This window comes from Lepidochelys kempii, chromosome 1 (genome assembly GCF_965140285.1).
Source record: "Lepidochelys kempii isolate rLepKem1 chromosome 1, rLepKem1.hap1, whole genome shotgun sequence".
Taxonomy (NCBI): domain Eukaryota; kingdom Metazoa; phylum Chordata; order Testudines; family Cheloniidae; genus Lepidochelys; species Lepidochelys kempii.
This window is the reverse complement of record NC_136380.1, coordinates 248,855,534-248,883,343: the sequence shown is the minus strand read 5'-3', so window position 1 is coordinate 248,883,343 and position 27,810 is coordinate 248,855,534. Positions and strand designations below refer to the sequence as shown.

The 27,810-nt window shown below is 43.3% G+C and overlaps 1 protein-coding gene across 2 annotated transcripts in view; it reads left to right on the top strand.

The window, feature by feature from the left end:
• The window catches only part of TMEM178B (transmembrane protein 178B), a 329,106-nt gene that overhangs the window by 2,736 nt on the left and 298,560 nt on the right, over nucleotides 1-27,810 (top strand). The window lies entirely within an intron of this gene.

The following is a 27,810-nucleotide window of genomic DNA, read 5'->3' as shown; positions in this document are numbered from 1 at the left end:
AGATTTTGGAATATGTTCAATGTTCCAAAAACTGATTCATCAAGAAGGGTCTGAAGAGGAATAGTTTTCTCCCAAGAAGGAGACACAGATGTCTGCCAATAGCATCGCCGTGCTGTTCTTGTTTTATTTTTCCTGAGGAATGAGTGAGGATGATGGTCAATTTGCCTTGAACGGTTCTTTGATACAGAGCGCAGCACAAACAGCTGTGTACAAACACCAACTAAGTTAAACATTCCTTCAAAAAAGATGGATTGTTTTGCAAGATGATTAGGGTTCCAGTTGAGGGTTGCAGCCTCCTTGCTGCCCCCATCATGCTATTCCCCACAAAAAAAATCCTTTCTCTCCATCGTCCTTATGCTGAATTCAGAGGATTACCTATCAGTATATTTTCCCCAAAATGAATTGATTGCTTCTTATACTATATAATCTTTAAAAACACTTGTGTTTTAAATATATTAGCTATCCAGAATTCTCGTGATTCTCTTTGCCTGTCCTACTCCCCTTTATAAATACTACATGCAGAAATATCGAAGGAGCTAATCACATTTATGAATATAGAGTTTAGCTCTGTTTATTTTAAAAGTGAACCACAAAAGGTTAATAACACCACATAGGCACACAAAGTACAAATGCGTAATGAAATATGGAGCCTTTCCCCTCTAGATTGCTAGTTCAAATCTAGCCCAGGCTGTTAGTGAGCAAGTCATTACCATGTGGTGGCTGTTCAGTGTTTATGTGAAATAGATTGGAGGCTTCAGTCCATTTTGTAATGGACAAATGACCACATCCAAAACCTGTCATCATGTTTGGCACCCTGATTGGCAGTCACAGCTGCGAAGCCAATGATTCCTTTAATCCCTCTAGGTCAGGATTGAGACATAATGGTGTGGCAGTGAGGGGTTGCTTGCACTACAGTGTGTGCTCTGCCTGGCATAAGGATAAATAGTGAATTTCAGTCTGCAGGGCTGATGCTCCAGCAAATTTCACAAATACTAAGTCTATTGAAATTGTAGTTTAAAAGATTATAAATGCATTTCATTTTAAAACAAAATATATGAAACTCAATCCTTCTTTCACCTGCCTGCTATGTCCTGAGTTCAGGAATATGTGTTTCCTCTAATAGAGCTGTTGAAATCACTTAACATCTGAACCAGTGTAAGGACCACTGTTTTAGGTGTTAGTGATGGCAGAACACACAACCGTACACTCAGGCAGATAAATATTTGGAGAAAGAGTTGATTTTTGGAAGATCTAGTTTTAATTTTTTGTGTGTTGTCAGTTTAGCCTAAACATATTGAGGCAGATAGTCAAACAGAGGCAGGTGCCTAATTTATGGACTCAGGTACCCAATGCATGCCTGCAGATTGGATATATGATTATACCAGAGCCAGTCAGGCCAGTGGTTTGTGCACAAATATCAGATTTGTGTTTGCATTTTGGGTAGGTTGCACAATTATATGCATGCAATCGGTTGCCATTTGGATTGAAAATCCGGTGTATATTGTTGCACGATTTGTGAGCTTAAACAATATTTTGTCGTTATCTTTTAAAGCTTTGCAGTATACCTTCAGCTTTTTCTGTGTGGGTGAAGAGGGAGAGGTAAAAGGAGGGAGGTTCTTTTATGGCAAGTGTCAACATTACAGTGAAATAGGGGATTATTTTGATTGAGGCTACATCTATATAACAACTCTGAATCATTATGCGGCGTAATACTTGCTCATTATCTTTAAAAATAGGGGTTGCATTGCCTTAGAACTTTTAGAATTAAAACACAGAAAAGTAAAGTTTACAACAAGTTAGCAATGTGAAGCTTTACCTTTCTCAATAATAAATTCTCAACCATCGTACTACAGTATAGCTGTCTTTATTTGATATCTATATATGATACAAAAATATCAAAGAACTAAAGGATTTTACTCATTACCAAAAAGTAATTTTTAAAAAATCCATTAGAATCTTTGCATCCAGCTATCACTGCAAAAGATATTCAGTATATATGTGTATAGGCCACCCTTATATGGGCAATCAAATAGCGTCCCAGTTCCATGTCCTGAGGGCAGATATTTCTGCATTTCTCTAGGTTTTATAGTAATATTGTGAATGTGGTGTAAGCATATTTTCCACTGCTGTCAGGTGTAGAGAACAGTGTTGGGTCCAAAATGAGGCACTCTGACATATTCATGATCCTTGGATGATTAAGCTCCCAGCACAGAGGCTCCTCCTGTAGTAGAAACTGAGTGTGTAGGAGCTGGGTTCAGCCTGCCATGTGCGAACATGAAGGATTCTGAATGACCTTACCATGCCTGCAGTAGTCAAATACCACAAGTGGGCTGCATATGCGCAACTGGTGAAATTCCCCCTTGGGCAGAGGGCCAGCACCACGTAAAACCATTTGGAGCATTTAAGTGGTGCACCAACCTTGTGCTGCTCCTCTGCACAAATGTCATTTTCAGCCAGGGTGCCTGTTTATGAATTGTATAAACCAATGCAGGTTCCGGCTCTGAATATTGCATCTAGTACTGTACATAGCCAAATATAAATGCTGTTAAGAGTTCTTCTCAAAGGTGGATAAGATCTTAATAATCTACTTAGCTTGGGCCAAGTCCTGCATCTTTCCCCAGACAAAACTTCCACTACTGTCAATGGTAGTGTTGCCTAAGAAAGGACTGCTGGATATGGGCCATATAAATGGTCTGCTCACTATCTTTGCAAATATTCTGCAAGTGTTCCAGCTGTGGAATTACCATTGATGTTGATGAGAGTTGTAAGTGCAGATCAGATTCATGACTGGGCTCCATGAAAGACTTTGGAATATTCAGACATCAGTGCCTTTAAAAACAATCCTATTTCTGGAATTCTAGATCAATTCCCTAATTCTTTTCTTTCTTTATTATTTTTCATTTTTTGAAATATATCAAAATCTTATGTGTGGCTTTGGTGCAACTGAAAATGTGCTACTTGAGATTTCTTTTAGTACATAGTAGTAAATAATAATGCACCTGAACAGCTCCTCATATTTATATTTTTCCCATTTATTTTTATATCTTCCCATAGAATCCCGCTGGAAGATTTCTAAACAAAACAATTGGATTAGCATGCAATGAATTAAAACATATTTCCACAATTAAGCCCACACACAAAGGAGCTGACAAATGTGGCAGATCAAAGATATAAGAACATTTTACGACTGCTACAAAATGGGGCAATTAATTTATACTCTTTATTTATATAAATAAAAAGAATAATGAAGACAACAGAAAATATAGCCAATAAAAAGAGTATTGCATTCAAGCATACAAACCTGGGACCCAATTTGCTAACTTTTACTCACATGAATCACCTTTATTCACATGAATAGTCCCATTGGATTAAATAGGACCACTCCTGGGAGTAAGGCCCACTTATGGGAGTAAGCCTTTGAGCCTCCGATTCTGTTCTGTCTTGGGGTGTAATCTTTCTCATTGACTTTAGTGAGGCCAGGATTTTAGCATTGATCTTTAAAGCCTTTTCAGTGTCTAAGTAGCAGGAAATTAACTTCATTTTAATTCAGCTGAACAATCTAGGTTTCTTCCAGGAAGAATGAATTTTACAGCACTGTTGCTGCACTCACTTTAGATTTAGGAATGAGTATACCATCTTGGACCAATGGTCCATCCTTCAGTAATGATTCTCTAGTGGAAAGCAAAAAACAAGCTAGCAAGTTGTCCTTAATGCACAGAACTGTCAGTTCAGTGTGGTACATGGTTGGGAGAGGGAGGAGTTTATTTCCTGCCTTTGCAGTGATCAGATTACATCCTATTGTGTTTGACTCATAATAACCCGAAAGGAAAACAGAGCCTCTTGAGTCTGTATCAGATGGCAACTTCGGAAGCTCCCTCTGTATTGAACAGTAAGGGAAACAAGAACGGGGGGAAAAAGATTAAATCATTTCATAATAAAGCTACAATACCACATATGAAGAAGTTACACAATAACCTGAGACCATTCCACTTAGACAATTACTATTCAGAGGACCTTTCATCATGTGTTTGGAAGACTGCCAATTAAAACTGTCTGGTTTGGTCTCCGCTTGCTGCCACTGGAATCCAGTTATAAAAAAATATGGCAATAACCTTAATTTTTTTGCCCCCAAAGATACACAGCAATCATATTAAGTCCTATTTTTTAAACACTTTATTGTGAGTATTTTTATCCCATGTCAACATAGAAACAAAAAGAAAATATAATTCCCATGCAGGCTAACTCCACAGCAAATAATGTGCAAGGATTCTGGGATGAAAGTACTCTGTGTTTCGATTTGTCAGATGCATGGCACAACTGAATGAGAAAAGCATAACAAGACCATTCCAGCGGTCACTAGGGATTATTTATAGGCAGTTGGAAAAGTCTGATGAGCAGCTACTGCAGGTATGTACAGGAGTAGAAAGATTTATGTCCGTTAAAAAAATTGCAGTATCCTGCAGTTATTTGAAATTGACTATTTTTTTTTTAAATCAGTGTTTTTCTGGGTGAATAAGGACATTCGTTTTTCATGGATTGTTCATAAATTTAAATTAATCTAATGATATTTTATTTAAAAACAACCAAAACAATTTTCCTATCACTCCATCTTTATGAAGCAGCCCTCACTGAGGGCTTGATCCTGCTCCTGTTGAAGTCAGTGGCAAAAGTTCCATTGACTTCAGGACTGAAATCACCTTCAAGTCTCCTCCAAGGTTAAAGTTACCCTTGTGCACATGTCCAGTACAAGGCCCATGCACTGCTTAAGTACTACTTAAGGCTATGTCTACACTGCACACCACTGGCAGAGGCATACAGTGTACGTGTAGCTACACACTGTGGTGAAAGGCAGGCTGGGTCCATGCTGTGGTCTGTAGCTAACACACAGCAGTGTTAGGCTCTGGCAGGGTGAGGCAGTGGGGAAAGTCTCCAGCAGTGGAGATCTGCTGGAACCTTTCCCAACTGCTTTCCTCTGCCAAAGCCTTTTTCCATTGCTGGGGTCTTTCCCTGTGGTGGGGAAAGTCTCCAGCAGCAGGGAGCTTTTGGATCTTTTCCCTGCTGCTGGAGCCTTTTCCTATTGCGGGGAAAGGCTCTGGCAGTGGGGAGACAGCAGGACACTATAGTGATAAAAACAGCAGTGTAGACAGGTGGCATTGCTTGGGCATGTAGAGAGCCGTGTAGGGGACATACCCACAGGGTTCAGCTGTAACTTTACTCAAAACAATGCCTCACCATATGCCCAGGCCTTGTGCTGGGTCTCTGCAGGGGAGTGAATTTCACCCTAGAGCACCACAATTCCCATTGCAGTAATCAGCATAGAGATGGTAGCTGAATTTGTGTTTGCAGGTGAGATTGCCCATAGATAAGGTGTAGAGGGAGAAGAAAAAGGGACAAAGGACCGCCCTGTGGAACTTCCATAGAAAGTTGGACGGGAAGGAGGAAGAGGAGGATCTTCCGAAGGACAAGCTGAAGGAATGATTAGAGAGGTAGGAGGAGAACCAGGAGAAGACATGGAAGGTAAGATGGAAGCCAAGGGAAGATAAGATTTAAAAAAAAAAGAGCACTGTTGATGGTGTTCAAAGGTGGGTTATCAGGTCAAGGAGGATGAGGATGGAATAGTGGATCTGGCTTTGACTTGGAAGAAGTCATCAGAGACTTTGGTGAGAGTGGGTTCAGTGGAGTGCAAAGGGCAGAAGCCAAACTAAGGAGAGTTTAGGAGGAATTGGAGGTGAGGAACTCCAGACAGCAATTGTGAACAGTGTGTTCAATGAGTTTAGAGACAGAAGGGAGAAGGGAAATGGGTCAGTATTAGTTAGAGAGGCAAGTGGGGTCAAGGGGTGGATTTTTTTAGATAGGAAAGACAAAAGCATGCTTGTATGAAGAGCAAAGAACCAGAATATAGGAACATAAGAACAGCTATACTGGGTCAGACCAATGGTCCATTTAATCCAGTATCCTGTCTTCTGACACTGACCAGTGCCAAATGCTTCAGAGGGAATGAATAGATCAGGGAAATTTCAAGTGTTGTCCAATCCTAGCTTCTGGCAGTCAGATGTTTAGGGACATCTGAAGCCTGGGGTAGCATCCCTGACCATCTTGACTAATGGCCATTGATGGACCTATCCTCCATGAACTCATCTAATTCTTTTTCTAACCCAGTTATACTTTTGGCCTTCACAATATCCCCTGGCAACGAGTTCCACAGATTGACCCTGCGTTATGTGAAAGAAGTACTTCCTTTTATTAGTTTTAAACCTTTATTTCATTGAGTGACCTCTGGTTCTTGTGTTATATGTTCCCTATTCACTTTCTCCACACAACTCATGATTTTATAGACTTCTATCATACTCGCACCCCCCCAGTCATCTCTTTTCTAAGATGAACAGTCCCAGTCTTTTTCATCTCTCCTCGTATGGAAGCTGTTCCATACCCCTCATCATATTTGTTGCCGTTTTCTGTACCTTTTCCAATTCCAATATATCTTTTTTGACATGGGGCCTGCATGCAGTATTTTATGACATTATCTGTTTTGATGAGGGACCTTGTCAAAGTTTTTCTGAAAGTCCACGTACAATATATCAACTGGATCACCCTTGTCCACATGCTTGTTGATACCCGCAGAGAATTCTAATAGAATGGCTAGGCATGATTTCTCTTTACAGAAGCTGTGCTGACTCTTTCCCAACATATCATATTTATCTATGTGTCTGATAAATTGTGTTCTTGACTATCGTTAAAACCAATTTGCCTGGTACTGAAGTTAGGTTCACTGGCTTGTAATTGCCAGTATAGCATCTGGAGCCTTTTTAAAAAGTCAGTGTTACGTTAGCTGTCCTTCAGTCATCTGGTACAGAGGTTGATTTAAGCAATAAGTTACATGCCATAATTAGTAGTTCTGTAATTTCATATTGGAATTCCTTCAGAACTCTTGGGTGAATACCATCTGGTCCTGGTGACTTATTACTATTTAATTTTATCAATTTGTTCCAAAACCTCCTGTATTGACACCTCAATCTGGGAGAGTTCCTCAAATCTGTCACCGAAAAAGAATGGCTCAGGTACGGGGATCTCCCCCATATCCTCTGCAATGGAGACCAATGCAAAGAATTCATTTAACTTCTCTGCAATGGCTTTGTGTTCCTTGAGTGCTTGTTTAACACTTTGATCACCCAGTGCCCCCCCCCCCCCCCCGACTGTTTGGTGGGCTTCCTGCTTCTGAGGTACTTAAAAATGTTTGCTGTTAGTTTTTGTGTCTTTAGTTAGTTGCTCTTCTAATTCTTTCTCGGCCTGCATTATAATACTGTTATGCTTGACTTGCCAGAGTTTATGCTCCTTTCTATTTTCCTCATTAGTAGCTGACTTCAAATTTTTATAGGATGATTTTTTGCCTATAACCTCCTCTTTTACTCTGTTTAGCCACGGCGGCATTTTTTTGGACCTTCTTTTTTTGAAAAAAAAATGTGGGGAATACAGGGTGTGAGAGGTTAAGGAGATGAATAAGGTAGGGGAATGAAAGTGGGCATAAGGGAGATCAGGAGATAGGATGGAGTCACAGAGGCAAATGGAGGGGTGAGAGGAGGACAGCAAATGAAAAACTTCTGCATCTGTGACTGAGAAGGAGAAGAGAGTTCTAGAGGGAGGGGTGTTGTCAGTAGCTACCGGTGTAGTGCTCTGCTCTTGCTCGATGTTGATATCAGGCGGCTGCATGCGTGTGTGTGTTCCCTCTGTGTGATGCCCCAGCTCTGCAGATTGCTGGCACAGCAGACCCCGAGAGAACCCCCAATGACCACAGACTCCAGTAAGGTACGAAGGCACGTCGGCCAGGCTTATTGTCGAAGAGAAACACAATCTCTAGCTCCTCGGATTATATATCTACGGTTTGTTGCTAGTCAACTATGTGCTCCCTGACAATGGACTCAGCTCAGTCAGTGGCGGAACTTTCCACTGCCCCCTAGGCCAGACAAAAGACACCGCCGCAGGGATGTACTCTTATATACAGGTACAAACAAGTTACATAACACTCCTGACGTATTGAGGTGCAACCCCTTTACGTAACAATGCACTACCCTTCTACGCAGTAAGGTGCCGCCTCTCACCTTGTACATATTGGTTCGAACAAAACAAGTTTATCCATCATACTAGCCTTTTGCCCCTGTCCTCGTTATCTATGTGGATGGTATAAGAATGTTCTTGTACCATTTGTGTATGGCTGTGGTACCCAATACACTTTAGATATGTTTGTGCAACAGCATATATTTATGCAACATCAGCCCTTTCCTTGCCAGCTTCTGTGAGCAGGGCCTGCCTCTGGCTTGCAGCTTAACTTTGCTTTATGTCAGCAAAGTCTTGACCATTACTTTAGCTCAGGCCTTAGGTCTCATACCGGGCCTGTGATACCAAAGGTTTATGTTTCAGGGCCTCATCTTACGACAGACAGGAGGGGAAGGTTACATTGTATTTTGTCCATTTTCTCTTGAAAGAAATTCATGGGATCTTGTGTGGAGACAGAAGTCAAGGCAGCAAGGGAGGAGGATTTGAAGAAAGAGTCAAAGGTCTCAAAAAGGCACTAAGATTGCAGGTGTGGGTTTCAATTAAGTTGGAGACTTTAGCTAGGAAGATGGCAGAACTGAAAAAGGAGAGAATGAGTTTGTAATGGAAGAAGTTATCCTCATCACAGGATTTCTGCCAAGGACATGTAGGAGCACAGGAAGTGGATACTGGGGGTAATCTAGGGTTGAGGACAGTGAAGCATACAGACACTCAATGGCCATATCCATGGGAGAAAGGAAAGAGAGGGCAGGAAGGAGAAGGCTGAGAACAGCTGAGATATCATCAGCAGTGATGGTCCAGAAGTCAAGGAATGGCCAAGGGACCGGGTGTGTGGGGGCGTAGGGGGGTGGGGGTTGCTGGGTGATGCTGAAGAACCAAGTGATCATTAGACAGAGAAATGGAGAGACCAGAGAAATAATGAAAGTAATGCTTGGTGAAGACCAAATCAAGTGTATGGCCCTTTTGGTGAATGGGAGAGTTGAACCAGGGCTACAGGTCGAAAACATGTGAAGGTGAGGAAATGTGCAGCTAAGGATCATCAACATGGAGTTGTCTGTCTGGTCTATTTGGAATGAAAATCTGTACACCCCCCACTGAAGTCAAGAGGGGTTTTGCCATTGACTTTAATGTAGTCAGAATTTCACCTTTAGCTCGTAAGGGACCGTCTCTCACTATATGTTTGTACAGTGCCTAGCACAACCAGGCCTTAACCTCAGTTGGAGCCTTTAGGTGCTATCAGAATAATAAAGATGATGATAATAATAAATGAGCTTTTCAGCTTGTCTTACAGATGAACAAATTCAGGCTATTTTCAACTAAGGGGTTGAGAGGCCAGGCCAACAACTTCTTCTCTCGTATACTGACGCTCCTCTAGCTCAGGTACCTCTGCTGATCACAGTGTCTCAGGTAGGCTGGTTCTGAGCCACTGAGGACTTGATAGGCCAGAACCAACATCTTAAACTCCACCCAGAAACTGCCAGCCAACCAGAGCAGATTCTGGAATGCTGCCATTGTGAGCTCATGATGAGACTCATTGCTTAACAAGTGAGCTGCTGTGTTAGGAGACAGGCTGTAGGGGTCTGATCTACTGGTTGGAGCAGTGGCAGTCATGCCCAGTGGTCATGGCAGTGGTACTCAGAGGCCAGGAACAGCGCCAAAAGCAAGAGCCAGCATCAGGAACCAGGAGTCCAAGCCACAGTCAAGAGTCAAGCCAAGGGTCAAAGCCAGAATTGGTAGCCAATAGTCAGGAGTGAGGCATAGGGGCAGAAACCAGAGACAAGGCAAGGGGCAGGAATGGAGCAGGGAAGGAATTGGGAATGAGGGCAGGAGGAAGGCAGGAACCAGGATCAGAGTTGGATGCAGATTGCAGGAGTCAGTCAAAGAGCAGGGTCGATGTGGCAGCAACAAGGAGTCTGCACAGTTGCTTGGACATCCCACCTGGGTCACTTCCTGGTGTAAGTAGTAGGTGCAAGCCAATCAGGTGACCCCAAGCCTTGGGAGCCCTAATAGGACTTCCTGAGCGGCCTGACCTTCTAGGATTCATGAGGTGCTGCTTTGTCTGTCTCCCCTGCTGGTGACAACAGTGTGTCAGAGACCCAGGGCCCCACAGCCGAAACTGGGGGCCCTCACTCACGGATCCTTACATGTTGTCTTCTGTACCCACTTCAGTCTCTGAATTGATTTAAGGTGTACCCCCGTGTAGAGCGCATTGTGGTAATGCCTTCAAGTTACAAAGGCCTGGGTGCTTATAGCAAGGTTCACATCAGGGAGAAAGGGCGCTGAGAATTTAACATGGCTGAAAACTGGCAGCCACCCACCTTCGGTCAGAGGGGCTGACAGAATCTTTACAATCTCCTCCAGTTGATTCTCCCAACAACATCACCTGAGTCTTCCCTAGACTGGGTCTTAGCTAGCTCCTTTACCTCTGTGTCCGCACTACCATACACTGAGAAGGAAACTCAGCCACATCCATTGGGTTGGACAGAATGAAGAGAGCAGAGTTATTAGCATCTGGAGGATTTCCCAGATCTGATAACAGTAGCTGGTGTCAAGTTAGGACCCATCAGCCAATTGATTACCTAAGTCTATTGTGCAAACAACATTAAAGATAAATACAAATTGAGCCTACATTTTCAAAAGTGACTAGTGATTTGGGGTGTTTCAATTTTTGGGTGCCCAACATGAGATGCTTTAAAGGGGTCTGGTTTTCAGAAAGTCCTGAGAACCTTCTGGAAATCAGGTCCCTTTAAGGTGCCTCAAATTACCACCCAAAAATCAGTGCACCCAAAATCGTTACTCATTGTGAAAATGCAAGCCGGCCATATTTAACGGTGAGAGGATCTGCAGTTTATTGGATCTTTAATTAAACATCTTTAAAAAAAAAACACCTTAACACAGTTTGACAGTATCTGATGGAGCAGAATGGCTCCTTCTAGTTCTATCATGCAAACAGAGATATTTGAACAAAATCCTTCAGCCTAAATATGAATGGTGTTGACCCAATTGCTTCAATAATGAATACATGCTTTTGAATGTATGAAGGCTTCTTTTTAAATAAAGAAATTTCATAAAAACCCATCTGAGATGCCACCCCTTTCTGCCTTGGGGCAGTTTAATAACGTAAAGGTTGTAACAGAAACTGACAAAAAAAAAAAAAAAAGAAAATTAGAACTTAAAGGCCATATTCTCATCTGGTGCAAATTAGGGTTGCTGCACTGATTTCAGTGGAACGCACTGATCCACGGTATCTGGTGATCCAGCCCAATGATCTATTTTAGGTACTTATATAGCTCTCATTACCATAATCTGAACACTGTGCAATCTTTAATGTATTTATCCTCACAACGCCCTGCAGAGGTAAGGATTACCCCATTTTATAGTTTGGGAACCTAAGCCCAGAGAAACTAAGGCCTGGTCTACGTTAGCATTTTATATTGGTATAACTACATCTCTCAGGGGTGTGAAATGTAGAGATGTAGCTATACTGACCCACCCCCAGTGTAGACAGCATTAGGTCAATGGAAGAATTCTTCTGTCGACCTAGTTACCACCTTGTGGGGAGGTGGATTAACTGTGCCAATGGGAGAACCCCTCCCATCAGCATAGGAAGTGTCTACACTGAAGCGCTGCAGTGGCACAGATGTGCCGCTGTAGCATTTTAAGTGTAGACAAGCCCTAAGTCTGCATGATTCAGCTAAGTTGCAGGTGTGGGATGGTTGTAGCAGAGCAGGGACTTGAATCTACGTCTTCCAAATCCTACATTAGCCCTAATCACTGGACTGGCATTCCCCTCTATTTTAAAATTTGAGAATTCATGCACACCTGTGATGCCTTTTTTTTTTTTGCAATGATGCAAACTCAGGAAGCAGCTTAAGAACTGACTTCATTGGCTTTGCATCCAAAATGTAATGTTGGTTAAAGGAACAGTAGTGGAGATAGGTTATATTTAATAATGCTCCTTGCTTGTAATGAGACAGTGAAGAATGCACAACTTTAGTGAGTCTCACTCTGTGCATCTGACACTCTAATCCCATTAGAAAGACTCATTTGTTTAAAAGGGTTCTCAAGGTGGTTAGGCCTTAAGGAGGCAACTCAGGGCAAACTTTGAAATACAAATCTATCGAGGGATAGTTTTATATGTAGGTGACCTCCACGGAGCACCATTCAGTGTGCTTGGCAAGCTGTGGTGGTGATTCACTTTTCCCCCTGAGGCAGCACTGAACCACTGCCCCTGCATAGGGTCAGAGGCACTGTGCTACTGAAAGTGCCATCCAGTGTATGAAATGTAAGTCTAAATATCTGGCCACCTGTGGTCATGCAGGATCTGATGGCACTTTTGTAAGAGAAGGGATATAATCTCTGTGTACAAATTCCTACTCAACTAATTATAATCCCCTAAGACATTTGCCCTGCTGTTTCAATGAGATACAATGGTCTTCTTCACTTCTAATCAACTCATGCAATGTTGCATTAGATTGTTAAATAGCTATCCCATTTCACCCCTGTCATAAATATAAAGGGAAGGGTAACCACCTTTCTGTATACAGAACTATAAAATCCCTCCTGGCCAGAGGAAAAACCCTCTCACCTGTAAAGGGATAAGAAGCTAAGATAACCTTGCTGGCACCTGACCAAAATGACCAATAAGGAAACAACATACTTTCAAAGCTGGAGGGGGGGGGACAAAAGGTCTGGCTGTCTGTGTGATGCTTTTGCTGGGAACAGATCTGGAATGCTCTTCAGAACTCCTGTAAAAAGTTAGTAAGCAATCTAGCTAGAAATGCGTTAGATTTTCTTTTGTTTAAATGGCTGATAAAATAAGTTGTGCTGAATGGAATGTATATTCCTGTTTTTGTGTCTTTTTGTAACTTAAGGTTTTGCCTAGAGGGAATCTCTATGTTTTGAATCTGATTACCCTGTAAGGTATTTACCATCCTGATTTTACAGAGGTGATTCTTTTACTTTTTCTTTAATTAAAATTCTTCTTTTAAGAATCTGAATGCTTTTTCATTGTTCTTAAGATCCAAGGGTTTGGGTTTGTATTCACATATGCAAATTGGTGAGGATTTTTATCAAGCCTTCCCCAGGAAAGGGGGTGTAGGGCTTGGGGGGATATTTTGGTGGGGGAAGACATCTCCAAGTGGGCTCTTTCCCTGTTCTTTGTTTAACATGCTTGGTGGTGGCAGCATAGGGTTCAAAGACAAGGCAAAGTTTGTACCTTGAGGAAGTTTTTAACCTAAGCTGATAAGAATAAGCTTAGGGGGTCTTTCATGCAGGTCCCCACATCTGTACCCTAGAGTTCAGAGAAGGGAAGGAACCTTGACAACCCCAGAGGTGGCTGTATTTCAGTATTGAGTATAGAGATCCCTACCTATGACTTCATGGGGCATCATGTGACTTAATTAAACGCTTGCGGTAATGTTTTCAAAAATACAGAAGTGACTTAGGAACTAAAACCCATTTTCAAAACTGATTTAAGCACTTAGGAGCCTAAAAACTCCTAAATCAGTGGGATTTAGGATCCTAATATCATGGCTTTCAAAAGTGACTATTAATTTTAGGTGCCTCAGTTTCTGAGTGGCCAACTTCAGACACCATAAATGGACCTGATTCTCAGGAGGTTTCTCAGCACCTTCTGAAAATCAGGCCTGTTTATCAAATTGGGTGCACTAAAATCCCATCACCTTTGAAAATCTTGCACCAAGTAACTATGTCACTTTTAAAAATGGGATGTCAAGTCCTAAGTCACTGGGGCACTTTTGAAAATATTAACCTGGAGCATCCTTTGATGGAAAGTGTTACAACACTGCAAGGAATTATCTTCCTGAAAAAGTGAGCAAAGCCTGAATTCAATTATAAGGGCCTTGCCGACTTGAAAATGCTCTGTAGCAGGCTGGACCCGATGGGAGGAACCCTCAGCCCAACCTGTGTTGCAGAGCCCTGGTATACATGTAGAACCTGATGCTAACTACTGTTGCATGGTGTGTGGGAAGGAATTTCAGACAAAGCTAGCTGCTCCGCTCCACTCCAGGGATTAGATTACATGGATCCGACGCATGCAGTATTTCCTTTGCGTTATGCCCCTGCCCATTCATGTAGGATTTAGGATTAGGACCAGGAATGTATTTTCTGTCTCTCTCCTTCCCTCTTTTAGTTAAGAAGAACTTTGTTTCATGTCAGCTAATCTGTTTTTGTTTCTTATTGCCTCTGTTCTGCAAAAGCAAACAGCTGTCAAATTCTCAGCCACGGGTACATATACGCTGTGGGAGTGACTAGTCACTCCTTGTTATCTCAGTGCTTGTAGCACAATGGCCACTTTCTGCTTCTCAACTGCCCCCCGTGTGGCTAGGGTTGTCTTTGTGGCCATCCTGCCTCTATTTCCTCTTCAGTTTACAGGGCCCATTTAAGAACTCATTATTCAAAGGTAACTGAAATAGTCCCCACACGAGATCCCATTTATTTATTCTTCTGGGTACACATTGGCTCTTCAGGCCCAACCCATAGTTCAGGGTCTCTCATCCAGTAGCCCAAACTAACAAACTCTCACAGTCTTTATCCCAGTTTCATCTGGGCACAGCCTCTTCTCCCTGAGGGTGGGTCAGTCTGTCTGTCTGTCAGCTTTCCAGTAGCTCCTGCCTAGAGTTTGTCTTTTGTCCCCAGAGGTTTTCTCAGCTGGTGCCTTCCCCCTACTAACTCGGATGTCTTCTCACTGCTCCCTACAGGGATAACTGCAGTTTCCTAAGCTTTTCCAGCTTAGTGCCAGGCTTCCTGCCTCTGGCAGTGTCAGCTCCTCTCTCAGCCACACCCCTCCCTGTAGCTTCCTACTGCCTTTTATATGGGAATCCTCTCAGGCGGGGCTCATCTTGCAATCAGGGGTGGTTTAGCCCCAGGCTCTCCAGCCCACAGGCAAACCACCCTGTTACAACGCTCTTTCCCTTTTTAATGGAGAGCAGTTCATTGACAATAAAATGAAACAAATGCAAGCCACGGAGTTTTCATACTTTCCTTAAGTCCTCAGCACTGCAGACAGGGAAACAGACTCAAAAATCTTATCCATACATGTTTAATTTAAGAAGTGTATTTTAGTTCAGAAGCCCAATCACCTGATTGGTGAGGCCAGAGATGCTCCATCCTACAGTAAAGGAGTCCGTCACAGAGTGAGCTGGACCTGTGAGGTTAAAGGTACCAAGTTCCGTGTCTTAAATCGGGGGAGGGAGAGGATAAAATGCTCTTCATAGGCAGACAGTGCCAAATGGCAGGGGAGGTACATTTTAGTTTGGGTTCTGGTTTCACCCTGGAGGGGAACTACTATACAGGGGTAGCTTCCAGTAGTTTATTCCTTCCTCCCTCCAGTTTTCCTGTCTCTGAATGGGAGCCTGGGCTCTGCCATGGTTGGTAGCACAGATTCTGCACTACAACAGAGTCAAGGGGAACACCCATCCTCATGTGCATCTCATTCACCCTTTAAGGTTATAATGCTGCCTGGGACACAGCAACTAATTGCGTTGTCAATGACTTCAAATGAAGAAAAAGCAGGAGGAGCAGATGAACTCTTTAGAAAGAAGATCCTGTTTCCTTATGAATAGCTCTAGGAATAATAATTTTTGAACAACAACAACAAAAAGACAGAGAGGGAGGGGCATGGAAAAAGGATAGCTATGGAGAATTTCTCTAAGCAGAACGTTTCCCAAAGGTCCTAGGCATTGTCAGGTTTTCAAACCCAACCTCTGTTTCACTTGCTTTAGCTTTGCTTCTAACAAAGGGTTTGTGACATTCCCACGATTGTTCCAGTGCTGTATTTGACAGTGTTACTGTACTTCAGTTGGATGACAGTGTTTGGCTCTGATGGTACTGGGATCACTTGGACTGCTTTACTTTTCCTCCTCCCTTTGAATTCTTGCATGGCCGGATTTTGGACCTGCACTTTGAGGTCACGTGTATAAAATGCTGTTGCTTTACTGCTGTGTTGGGATGCTGCATTGTGTCTAGCACCCGGAACACAGGGCTGATATACCACGTGTTCCACTTGGGCATCTGTATCCAGCATCTGCAGCCTAAACACATATTGAGGCTCCCAAATGGCATTTGGGTACTTACTTTAAGTGCCCATGTTTCAAAATTAGGTCGAAATGGCCAGATTTTCAGCCTGTGCAAATTGGCATAGCTCTGTTGACTTCAGTGGAGCCAATTTAAACCAGCTGATTGGGCCCTTACTCTGTTTGATCACTTATCTGTTATAAACACCTTTCCTCCATTAAAATTACTTCACCTTCTTCATTTTGAAATACCAAAAGGATCCAGCTTGTTGTCTGGAGTTTTAGGCTGTGTTAAGGTATCAGTCTAAACCACTTCCCTCCCTCTGAATAGGAACACATAATGCCAAGTTATATCCAAGAAGCTCAGAACAGCTCTTCCGAGCATGGCCAGGACTTAGTGGCTATTGTGAAGTGAACAGGTGAGAATCTGGGGATCTGGCTGTACTATATGTATTAGCCCACCGGTCCACCTTGTAATATAAGAAACAAGCTCATTTGGTTCTGTAGTCAAGCCCCCCATGCATTCTGCAATTTCATAACTGTGGATTTTGCCACAGGCTCCACCTTCACTGCAGGATGGTGCTCCTGAATTTAATTTTTCCTTTAAAATAAGTGTTTCTAGCCATCACCGTTGTGAAGATGACCTTGAAAATATGAACCGAGTGTATGGGGATGTGTGCATGAGTCTGCACATAACTTGAAAGAGAGGCTCGGAAAGGAACACGAACTAGCCTCATACAGCTCTGTGGGCTGTTAATTCTGAAACCTAATGATCACAATATAAATGTTAACTAGTTTTCTGCTGACCATTTCAGCAGAAATATCCACCTTCTCGCACAATCCCATATTGACTCCTCAGGTATTGAGAGTCCCAAGTCTCCTCGCTCAGCAGTCAGAACCTCCAGCTTTGCTCCTAATGGCTTTTATCCTGCAGTTATTGTCAGTGCAAAGGTCTGTGGCATACAGAAAACCTAGGGACAGGGTAGAGTACATTGAATTTAGTATCAAAATGAAAAACACGGGGGCTACTGTCCTGACTGTATTATTCATTTTCATAGTTAATTCATCAGCAACTGCCATTCTTTTAATTTCAGTGAAGCTGCAGTAGAATTTCCAGCTTGCCACACCAGAGCACTGCAGAACCCACGGACTTTGCAGCAGGATTTAGGTCCGGCTTGCCAGAGAGTACATGGGAAGACTTGTCTGTGAAGGCAAACTAGAGACGGAGCACTATTCAGGACCTGAGCCAAACGTCACTCTAACTCAGAGTTTTTCAACTGGTGGGTCATGACTCACAGAGGGCTACAAAAGGCCACTGGGGGGGGTTGTGCAGCATTGAAAATATATTACAACCTAAAGTGAAGCACACCCTTGCTGTTCAATGTCAAGTATTCTCTGTCGACCTCCCAAACAAATACATGTGAATTATATAGGCTTATTATCATCCATACATTTTTACTCTTATAGTACATATAAGGGGGTTGCAAAATTTTTTTACTTCAGATAAGCAGTTGCCAGCCTGAAAAGGTGGAGAAGCACAGCCCCTAGTCAGTGGGAGTTGGCTTCAATGGGTTTTTGATCAGGCCTTTAAGAAGCCTCCAAAGGGATGAAAATATATGAGCAGAAATAAAGGGACTGGATACTCCTGCATCTGTAATTGCTTGGTTTTGAATTCTGAATCACTTGGTGCTGGTGGGGGAAATCCATCTGCCATGGTATCCAGTTCTCAGTTTGCTCACCTTTGCAAATTCGAAGGCACAGTGGATAAAACAGATGTGATCACTCTAAGGGATAGCTTTCATGCTCAGCAGCTCTATCATTACATATAGGAAAAAATTCATACTGTGTAAAGTTGTCCAGTGTTACACTGTCAAGGTCAGGGAGACTTTGGGATATCAACCAAATTAACATTAATGAAAGCATCAGAAGGAAAGCTTTAACCGACACCTCCAGCTTGTTAAAGACAGCCTACGTTCTGGGTTCAAGAATATCAATGTGGTTAGCTTGTTAGAAGAAAACTCCCATTTGTCTCTTCCCTTCCTCCATATCTCTTATCCCATTGTGGTCCATAAACCATCCTACTCCTATGCCCCTTTCATGATATGTCGCACGGCACAGTACAAAATCTGAATAGGTGAGCTGCAGTTTCCTATGAGTTAGCTGGAGAAGTTCTGTTCCCCCACACTTGAGCCTATAGGTGAAATCATCCTCTTAGGGTGATCCATCTATGCTTCTCTCCACTACATGGAGATCTCTGCATTTTAAATCTTCTTCCTCTTCTGGCCCTTTGAATTTGGATGCTATTTGGATGACTAAGGAAAGATTTTGAAGATCCACACTCTTCTGCATTTTGGAGTTTTCAGCTAATAGTTAATTCTATATCTGGGGCACAGCTATGCATGTGTTCTTGGGCTAAGGTCCCATGCATTCTGTGGCTGGCACTGATTATCTCTGTATTCAATCTAACGAGACAGTCATCACCACAACAGAGTTTGAAATGCACGGTGGCAGGGTGCAGGCGTAGAGCGTTCTGATTTGTGGCACAGCATGGCCCTGCAGGCATCCTGTCCTCAGCTCGTGTGTGGTTCTTGCAATAACTTGCTCACAGGTCAGAGTACCTAAAGTAAGATCCCCTTGTAGGGTCTTATTTATTAAGTATTTTCAGAATACAGACTATTCGGCACCTCAGTCCCAAATCTCTCTTCTCCTCGGTTCAAGAATCCCACAACCTTCCTTCCTGGGGACTGTACTACAATTCAGGGAAAGGTTCTTCTCTTTGGCTCAAGAGTCCCATATTCTTCCTTCTTGGGGCAGGCAGAGACATTCTCCTCTACAAGCTGTCTGCTCACGCTGTCTCTCTCTCTCTCCTTCTTTGCCTCTCAGGAGGCTTCTCTTATCTCCAGGCCTGGATTGATTTAGCCATGTGACCTTCCTGTCATGTGGGCTACACTGATTTTCCCCACCTTGGGAGGAGAGCTGAATGAGTCACAGATAAGGCTGGACCTTTTAAAGAGGCCAGTCATCCTGTGACAATACCCATCAAGGCAATGTTTCCATCCTTCCTGTTTCTACCTTCTCTCTCTTAAAACAGATAACCGTGGTATGACACTGCAAGCTGCATCCCCCTTATTCTTTCCCATGTGTCAAAACCTGCTTCAAAACTAGTGAAATGCTGGCACTCCAAAATAGGAGGGCCCAAGTGACAGCCTGTGTCATTTTGTCATGGCAGAACCTCCCAGGAAACATTCATTTAACTCACCACACAGTTCCCAAGTGCCCTGTTATGTTCCATCTAGGCTGTGTCCTCCATCAGTCAATCCCCTGCTCTTCTCCAGGTCCCACCCCTCCCCTCTCTCATCCCCCAAGACCCGGCCCTGCCTCTTCCTGCCCCCTCTTTGCCACAGGCCATGCCCCCACCACACCCCTTCTCCAAAGCCCCTACTCTTGCCCTGCCTCTTCCTGCCCAATTCCTCCCTCGAACACACCCTGTCCCCGCTCCTCCCTCTCCCCCCCAAGCGCCTCCTGTGCACCACGGAACAGCTGATTGTGGCAGGCAGGCAGTGCTGGGAGGGAGGAGGAGGAGTTAATCAGCGGGGCCACTGGTGGGTGGGAGGCACTGGAAGGGAACTGGCTGCCAGTGTGTGCTCAGCACCAAATTTTTTCCATGGGTGCTCCAACCCTGGAGCAGCCATGGAGTCGGTGCCTATGGCTCCACTCCAGATACCACAGCCCGAAGCCCTTTTTCTATTCGCATACCCCTGTTCAGTCTCTGACAAGGCTTTGTTGGCATAAGTGAACAGCTGCTCTTGCAAAGAGCTACATCCAATCTTTTTTCCAATGCATCACGTTGGAGTGTCAGTGGCTCTCATGGCTGGTAGTACTTCAGGAGCATCCATTATCATTTGTTTCAGTGTGTCAAATGCTTGCTGTTGTGACGGTCTCATTTAGCATCCAGCCCTGTGAGCTGACCTATGAGTTCTGCCACTGCAGCCAGGTGTGGACAGAACTTGGACAGATTTATCATTCCTATGAAGCTCTGTACCCCTTTCACATCCATTGGAACTGGCATGTCTTTGACTGCCTTGATCATGTTGGGATCTGCTTTCATTCTCTTTGCTCTGAGCAGATGTCCAATATACGTCACCTGATGCAGTAGAAAAGCTTGTAGTTTTCTGTCATGGTCTCATTCCGCTTGTGCATCATTGGTCCATTCACCTACAATGAGGCTATAATTTGCACTTATTTTCATCCCAGGCAGTCCTTCCAGCATTTCTGTGAGCCTTCTCTGTACCATCTCTGGCACTGGGCTTATGACCATTGGCATGCAGCGTGATCTGTAGCAACCAAATGGTGTTGCAAAGGTTGACAGCATGCTGGACTCATTATCCAGGCTTATGTGCTCAAACACATTCCTCACATCACAGACTGTAAAGATTCTGGCTTTGGAAAATTCTGGCAAGTCATATAAACAATTGTGGGCAGTGGAGAGTGGCATCTTTTCAGTGCCTGGTTCAGTGGCTTTGGGTCTATGCAGATGCATAATTTGCATGATGGCTTCTTTACCACCACCACGCTTTGTACACAGGTTGTACTGGCCTCTACAGGTGCTATGGTACCCCTGCTGTGCAGACTTTCGAGCTCCCTGTGTACTGGATTTTGTAGTGACATTGGAATTTTCCTTTCTAGTAAGCACATAAAGTAGACTCCACAATGGAACCTAAGTCACAGCTTTCCTTCGAGGCACCTGTCACCTTTGAAAACATCCCCGTGTGCTTTTAAAATGGTCTCCATTGTCCATACAATGCAGCTATAACATTCTGATGCTGCACCCTGATCAGATCCATGGCTTGTGTTGCTGTATGTCTGCACCCTGATCAGATCCATGGCTTGTGTTGCTGTATGTCTGCAACCTGATCAGATCCATGGCTTGTGTTGCTGTATGTCTCTTTTTTGGGGGGTTAGTAACTATGAGATCACTATGACAGATCCTAGCGAGTGCCCTTTCCTGGCCACCCACAGAGACTTGGTGGGAAAAATGTCAAGGCTGGAATAGTCATATAGAGGGGTATAGCTAGATCAGGATGAACAGGGAGGAGGGGTTCCATTATATACTTGTTCTGAGGTCCAGAAGAGGGTGTGAAGCAGACCAGTTGAAAGTCTCTGGGTAAAGATAAAAGGGGTAAAAATCAGGGTGATGTCAGGAAAGGGGTCTACTTTAGATCACCAAATCAGGAAGAAGAGATGGATGAGGCATTTCTAGAACAAACAACAGAAATATCTAAAACATAGGACCTGGTAGTAATGGAGGACTTTAACTATCCAAGCAAAACACAAATTTTCCATTAATTTCTTAAAACGTATTGGGGACAGATTTTTTTTCCAGAAAGTGGAGGAAGTAACCAGGAGACAGTCATTTGAAACTTGATTCTGCCCAACAGGGAAGAATTGGTAGAGAATCTGAAGCTGGAAGGAAATTTGGGTGAAAAGGATCATGAAATGATAGATTTCATGATTCTAAGAAAAGGAAGGAATAAGAGCATCAGAATAAGGACAATGGACTTCAAAAATGAAGAGTTTAACATACTCAGAGAACTGTAGGTGAGGTCCCATGGGAAGAAAACCTAAGGGGAAAAAGAGTTCAGGAGATCCGGCAGTTTCTCAAGGAGACAGTATTAAAGGCACAACTGTAAACTCTCCATATGTGAATGAAAGATGGAAGGAACAGTAAGAGGCCAATATGGCCCGATCAAAAGCTCTACTGACCTGAAAAATTAAAAAGGAATCCTACAAAAAGTGGAAACAGACAAATTGCTAAGGAATAATATAAAATAAAAGCACAAGCATGTAAGGACAAAATAAGAAAGGCTAAGGCACAAAATGAGTTATACCTAGCAAGGGACATAAAAGGCAATAAGAACAGGTTCTTTAAAGTCATTAGGAGCAAGAGAAAGCTGAAGGAAATTGTAGGTCCTCTACTTAGTGAGAAAGGAGAGCTAATAACCAATGACATCAGGAAGAGTGAGGTGTTTAATGCCTATTTTGCTACAGTCTTCATTAACAAGCTTAATGGTGACCAGATACTCAATCCAATTCATATGAACAAGGGGGAAGGAACATAAGCCAAAATAGGGAAAGAATAGGTTAAGGAATATTTAGATAAGTTAGATGTATTAACATCAGCAGGGCCTGATGAAATTCATCCTAGGGTACTTAAGGAACCAGCTGAAGCAATCTCAGAACCATTAGCAATTACCTTTTGAGAACTTGTAGAGGATGGATGAGGTCCCAGAAGATTAGAGAGAGGCAAACATAGTACCTATCTTTAAAATGGGGAACAAAGAGGACCCAGGGAATCATAGGTCAGTCAGCATAATTTCAACACCGAGAAAGGTACTGGAACAAATTATTAAACAATCAGTTTGTAAGCACCTAGAAGTTAATATGGTTATAATGAATAGCCAGCATGGATTTGTCAAGAACAAATCATGCCAACCCAATCTAACTTCCTTCTTTGCCAGGGTTACTGGCCTAGTGGATGTGCGGAGCAGTAGATGTGATATATCTTAATTTTAGTAAAGCTTTTGACACAGTCCCACATGACAGTCTCCTAAGAAAACTAGGGAAATGCGGTCTAGATTAAATTACTATAAAGTGGGTACACAACGGTCAAAAGACAATCCTCAGAGTAGTTATCAATGGTTCGCTGTCATACTGGGAGGGAGGGAATATCTAATGGGGTCCCACATGGGTTGGTCCTGTGTCCAGTACTATTCCATATTTTCATTAATAACTTGGATAATGGAGTGGAGAGAATGCTTATAACACTGGAAGATGACACCAAGATGGAAGGGATTGCAAGCACTTTGGAGGACAGGATTAGAATTCAGAACGACCATTATAAATTGGATAATTGGTCTGAATTCAAGAAGATGAAAATCAATTAAGATAAGTGCAACATACTACACTTAGGAAGGAAACATCAGATGCATAACTACAAAATGAGGAATTACTGGCTAGATGGTAATACTGTTCAAAAGAATCTGGGGGTTATAGTGGACCACAAAATGAATATAGTTGCAAAAAAGTAACTATCATTCTGGGGTGTATTAACAGGAGTGTCATATGTAAGACACAGGAGGTAATTATCCTGCTCTGCTTGTTACTTGTGAGGCCTCAGCTGCAGTACTGTGTCCAATTCGGGGTGCCACAGTTTCTGAAAGAGGTAGACAAATTGGAGAGACTCCCGATGAGAAAAACAAAAATGATAAAAGGTTTAGAAAACCTGACCTATGAGGGAAGGTTAAAAAAATGGGTATGTTTAGTCTAGTGAAAAGAAGACTAAGGGAGAACCAGCTAACAGTCTTCAAATATGTTAAGGGCAGTTATAAAGAGGACAGTGATCAGTTGTTCTCCTTATCCACCAAAGGTAAGACAAGAAGTAATGGTCTTCATCTGCAGCAAGGGAGATTTAGGTTAGATATTAGGAAAAGTTTCTAACTATAAAGGTCGTTAAGTTCTGGAATAGTCTTCCGAGGGAAGTTGTGGAATCCCCATCATTGGAGGTTTTTAAAAAGAGGTTGGACAAACATCTGTCAGGGATGGTCTCAGTTTACCTGGTGCTGCTTCAGCACAGGGGGCTGGATTTGATGACGTGTTAAGGTCCCTTCCAGCCCTACATTTCTATGATTGCTGTGAGGGGATTCCAAGACTCTGTGCTTTAGATTCCCAGGAGTGTTTAAGCTCCTGGAGACTGAATGGAGTCTAGCCACTTCCCCAGTCTCAGGGTCCCTAAGCCCATGCTCAGGGCACAAACCTTCTATCTGGCATACTCCTCTGAATTTTGGAACCCACTGTCCAGTCACCTAGCCCCTCTGGGCGCAGGTCTGACCCCTTTGGCTTCTGAGTACTCAAACACATCCCTTTCCTAAAACTTCACCAAATAGGTGTGAAGCTTCTGGTTTCCAGTTTAACTCCCTCAGGGCCATGCAGCAGTTGTGAAACATCAGTACACATACACTTTGTGCAATCTAACAGTTTTATGCTCTTTATATTTAATCATGTAATCATATTTAATCATGCACAGAAGAGTACAGATCATACAAAACAATAGAACATCCTAACCACAATTATCCGTCATTAGCTCATCCTTCTCTTGGGTGATCATTTGTGTTCTGTCCAGTCGGTTGGCCAGCAGGCAGGCAGGGTCCTCCGCCCCTTTGCCTGCCCTGCCCTTGCAGAAGCCTCCCTTATCTTAATCGGGTGCAAAATGTCTCTCTCCGCCCGTTGCCCCATCCCTTTATAGATTCTTACTGGGGTCACCTGCTTCTTTTGTTCCTCATTTTGGGAATTTTCCAATACTCTCAACCCCCACTCCTTCAGATAAGTGGAGGAAGTGTCTTCTCTCACTCAGAACAAACCTATTGTCCAAAGATGTTTTACTCTAAACAGGTGATCATCGAGTGCTGGTCACTCCCCATTGTCTCTGGCCTGGCAGAGACATGACACCTCCCTGTTGGGGATCCACATATAATAAAGGCTTTCCAGGACACAATAATTTCATGATAAAATTTCATAAAATCATTCAAAATTCAGAAGTGGGAATGGCAGAACCCCTAGTTCATCGCAGTCACATGTTCCTGAAGGCTACATTATGCTCTCATGGTACATTGTTAGATTGTTCCTGCTCTTTGTAATGGCTGTGTTCAAGTCCAATTCACCCAAAGAGATCCCAGTGCAGGAGGCCCTGCTATTCAGCTGAAATCACACAGGATATTTCCCTATTGACTTGGTTGCATGCACAGAGGTTGGTATTGTCTCTTGTTGCTTTCCTGTCCCAGCAGCCTGAACCCGACATGCTCTTGGACTTAACAAGAGCGTTGTGATGTCATCACCGTTGGCTGTTTGCCATTTCCCTCTTGTACAAGTCTGACTGAATCTTTCTGGGACCTTCCTCTGCTCCTGTACACACTGCTAAAGTGGTTCAGCTTGCCACATTCCTTGCAATGCTTTCCAAGTGCATCTCACTGCGGGTACAGTACCCTGGCCACCTGCTCTCCTTTGCTGTTGTCTCACTGCATGTTCTTCTGTGGATGTTGTGTCTTTTGGAGCTTTCACCCTTTCTCTTGAGGCATCTACTGTGCACCCTATGTCTAAGCATTTCCCACTAAAGCTTATGCTCAAATAAATTTTAGTCTCTAAGGTGCCACAAGTACTCCTGTTCTTTTTCCTCCAGGTGGTGATCCCAAGCGATGCAGACGATCCTGTCCTCAATCAGGGAATCTGTTGAGCCCCCAAAATTGCAAGTGGTAGCCAATGTGCCTAAGGCAGTAACACAGTGGGTCTATGTCCTCCTTCAGATTGGTCTCCCATGAAAACCCTGTGTGGTCCCACAGTTTCGTTCTGCTTTGGGGAGCAATAGGTCTCCAGGGCTCCTAGGATTGCTGTGAGGCTTGCGTCAGTGGTGAGCTTGAGAGTGCTGTAGATCTCTCTGCCCTTTCCCCAGAAAGGTAAAATAGCAGTTTTACTTTCCTGCTGTTGTTGTCACTCCTGCCTGGCCAGGTCTATGTACAGTAGGGGGGAATCAGATAGCAAGTGTGAAAAATTGGGATGGGGTGGGGAGTAATAGGCGCCTATCTGAGACAAAGCCCCAAATATGGGGACTGTCCCTATAAAATCGAGACATCTGGTCACCCTAGTGTACAGCTCAAACTCCTCCTTCCACTGAGTCCATCGCTGGATTAAGTTTGTATCAGTGGAATCCAAGGCTTTGGAGGGGCTTCAGACTGAGTTCCATGGCTCACGCTGCTTCCAGCTGCTGCACGGCTGCTCTCACAGCTCAGGCACTGCCACCATGTTTAATTTGTAAAAAGCGAAGCTGAAGGCAGGTTGAATCGAACAAGAGGAGTGTTGTTAAACCCTTGTGCACTGCTCTGTCCATGTGGTGGTGTTGCTTCCATGACTCCCCACGTTCCCTGGTGTTTTATCAATACAGTCCCTCCAGGAAACATGGGCCGTCTGACTCCCATTCCACTGATCATGATACAACTTCACCTCTCTGCTTCAGTTTCCCATTTGTCCTGTCTGTTTACACTGTAAGCCCTTTGGGGCAGGGACTATCTCTTACCATGTGTTTGGGGCCTTGATCTTGGTTGGGGCCTCCATGTACTACATTACTATAAATAATAAAAACATAACAGCATAGATCTCAGATTCCGTCATCCTAAAGGTCACCAAAATATCCAGAGCATAAGAGCTGAGTATATTGTTAAGGGGGAAATTGTTACCACAGTCACTTAGGCCCAGATGCTTAAAGGTATTTGGACTCCTAACTTCTATTGAAATCAATGGTACTTAGGAGCCCAAATACCTTTGAGGATCTGGGCCTTAGTCCCACTCATAGTTCTTCCATCTCTTACAGATTTGCCTAGGTAGACATCTGCACTAGAACATGGAAGCAACATTTAATGAATTGAATGTAGAAGTAGGTCTCTCACCAATAGTGTTCAATAGTGATTAAACAAACAGCTTTCCCCATTAGGTGAGTCAGCAACATGTATATTCTCAAGGGTTGATGGTGGCTGCTTTTCTTCTGTTTTTGAGGGTCTTCATGTTGCGAGGTGACTCTTTTGACATTTCAGCGCACAGATGTAAGGAAAGTGGGTATGTTTTTCACATGAGACATATAGGAGCCAAATTGTGCTTGTCACAGTTTGCCAATCCAATTTCAAAGGGTCTAGGAAGACCCATCCTCCAGCCAAGTGTCTGCTTGATATTCTTGATCACTGATGTTTGTTTTGTGACCTTTCCATCAGCTGCTATGTGTAGCTATATGTTCTAGTCTGTTTACTCAGGGCTCCACCTCTGTGATAGCTATTGTACATCAGTTAATTAGCCTGAGAGAAGGAATATCATCTGTGCTTAACATGGCCTTCATTTGGGCCAAATTTGGGATGATATGATTTGGTTTGGGTGTGATGAGTGAAGCCCAAAAGGCCTCTTTTAGCCAAACCCTGCTCTGTTCTTCAGAAACGTAACATTCTAAGCACACGTGGTGCACAGAGGTCTATTTCAAAGGTGTCAGATATGACCTGTAAACCAGATTTGGCTCATATGATGTATTTTTGGGGCCCACATGACATATTCAGAATCTAAGCTTTCATTAAAAAAACAAGCTAACAACCCCTCCCAATAATCTTCTCGCCCCCATGTCTGTAGAGAAAACCTTCCACATGTGAACAAAGTGTAACCACTGCATGAGTGTGCAGACAGCCTGAAACAAAAAATGATGCAAAGGGACTAGTACCATTAACCTGATTGGAGCATCAACTTTTTTAAAGCCCATACAGGACCCTTCACTTTCACTGATTATTTCAGTGGAGGAAATGGAGGTCAGAATGGCAGTGAAGTCCACTAGGGTGGGAACTGAGAGTGGCTGCAGGAAAAGAAATGGAGAAAAAGAACAGAAGATAATCACAAAAACAGAGAAGAGAAAGAGAAACAGGAGAGAGAATAGGAAAGGAAGAGAAGCAAGGGACAGAGACAGTAGAGGCACAAAGGGGCGCAGATTTTCTCCTGAGTATTTTGAGGGAATGTGTCAATACAGTTGCCCCTTTGAACACCCCACCACTGTGTTTTCTAGTCCAAATCTTAGTACACATCTCCTGAGATATGAATGTGACAAGAAGGCACCAAACAAATAATATGCGATGTAGTAACTAAGAATTCA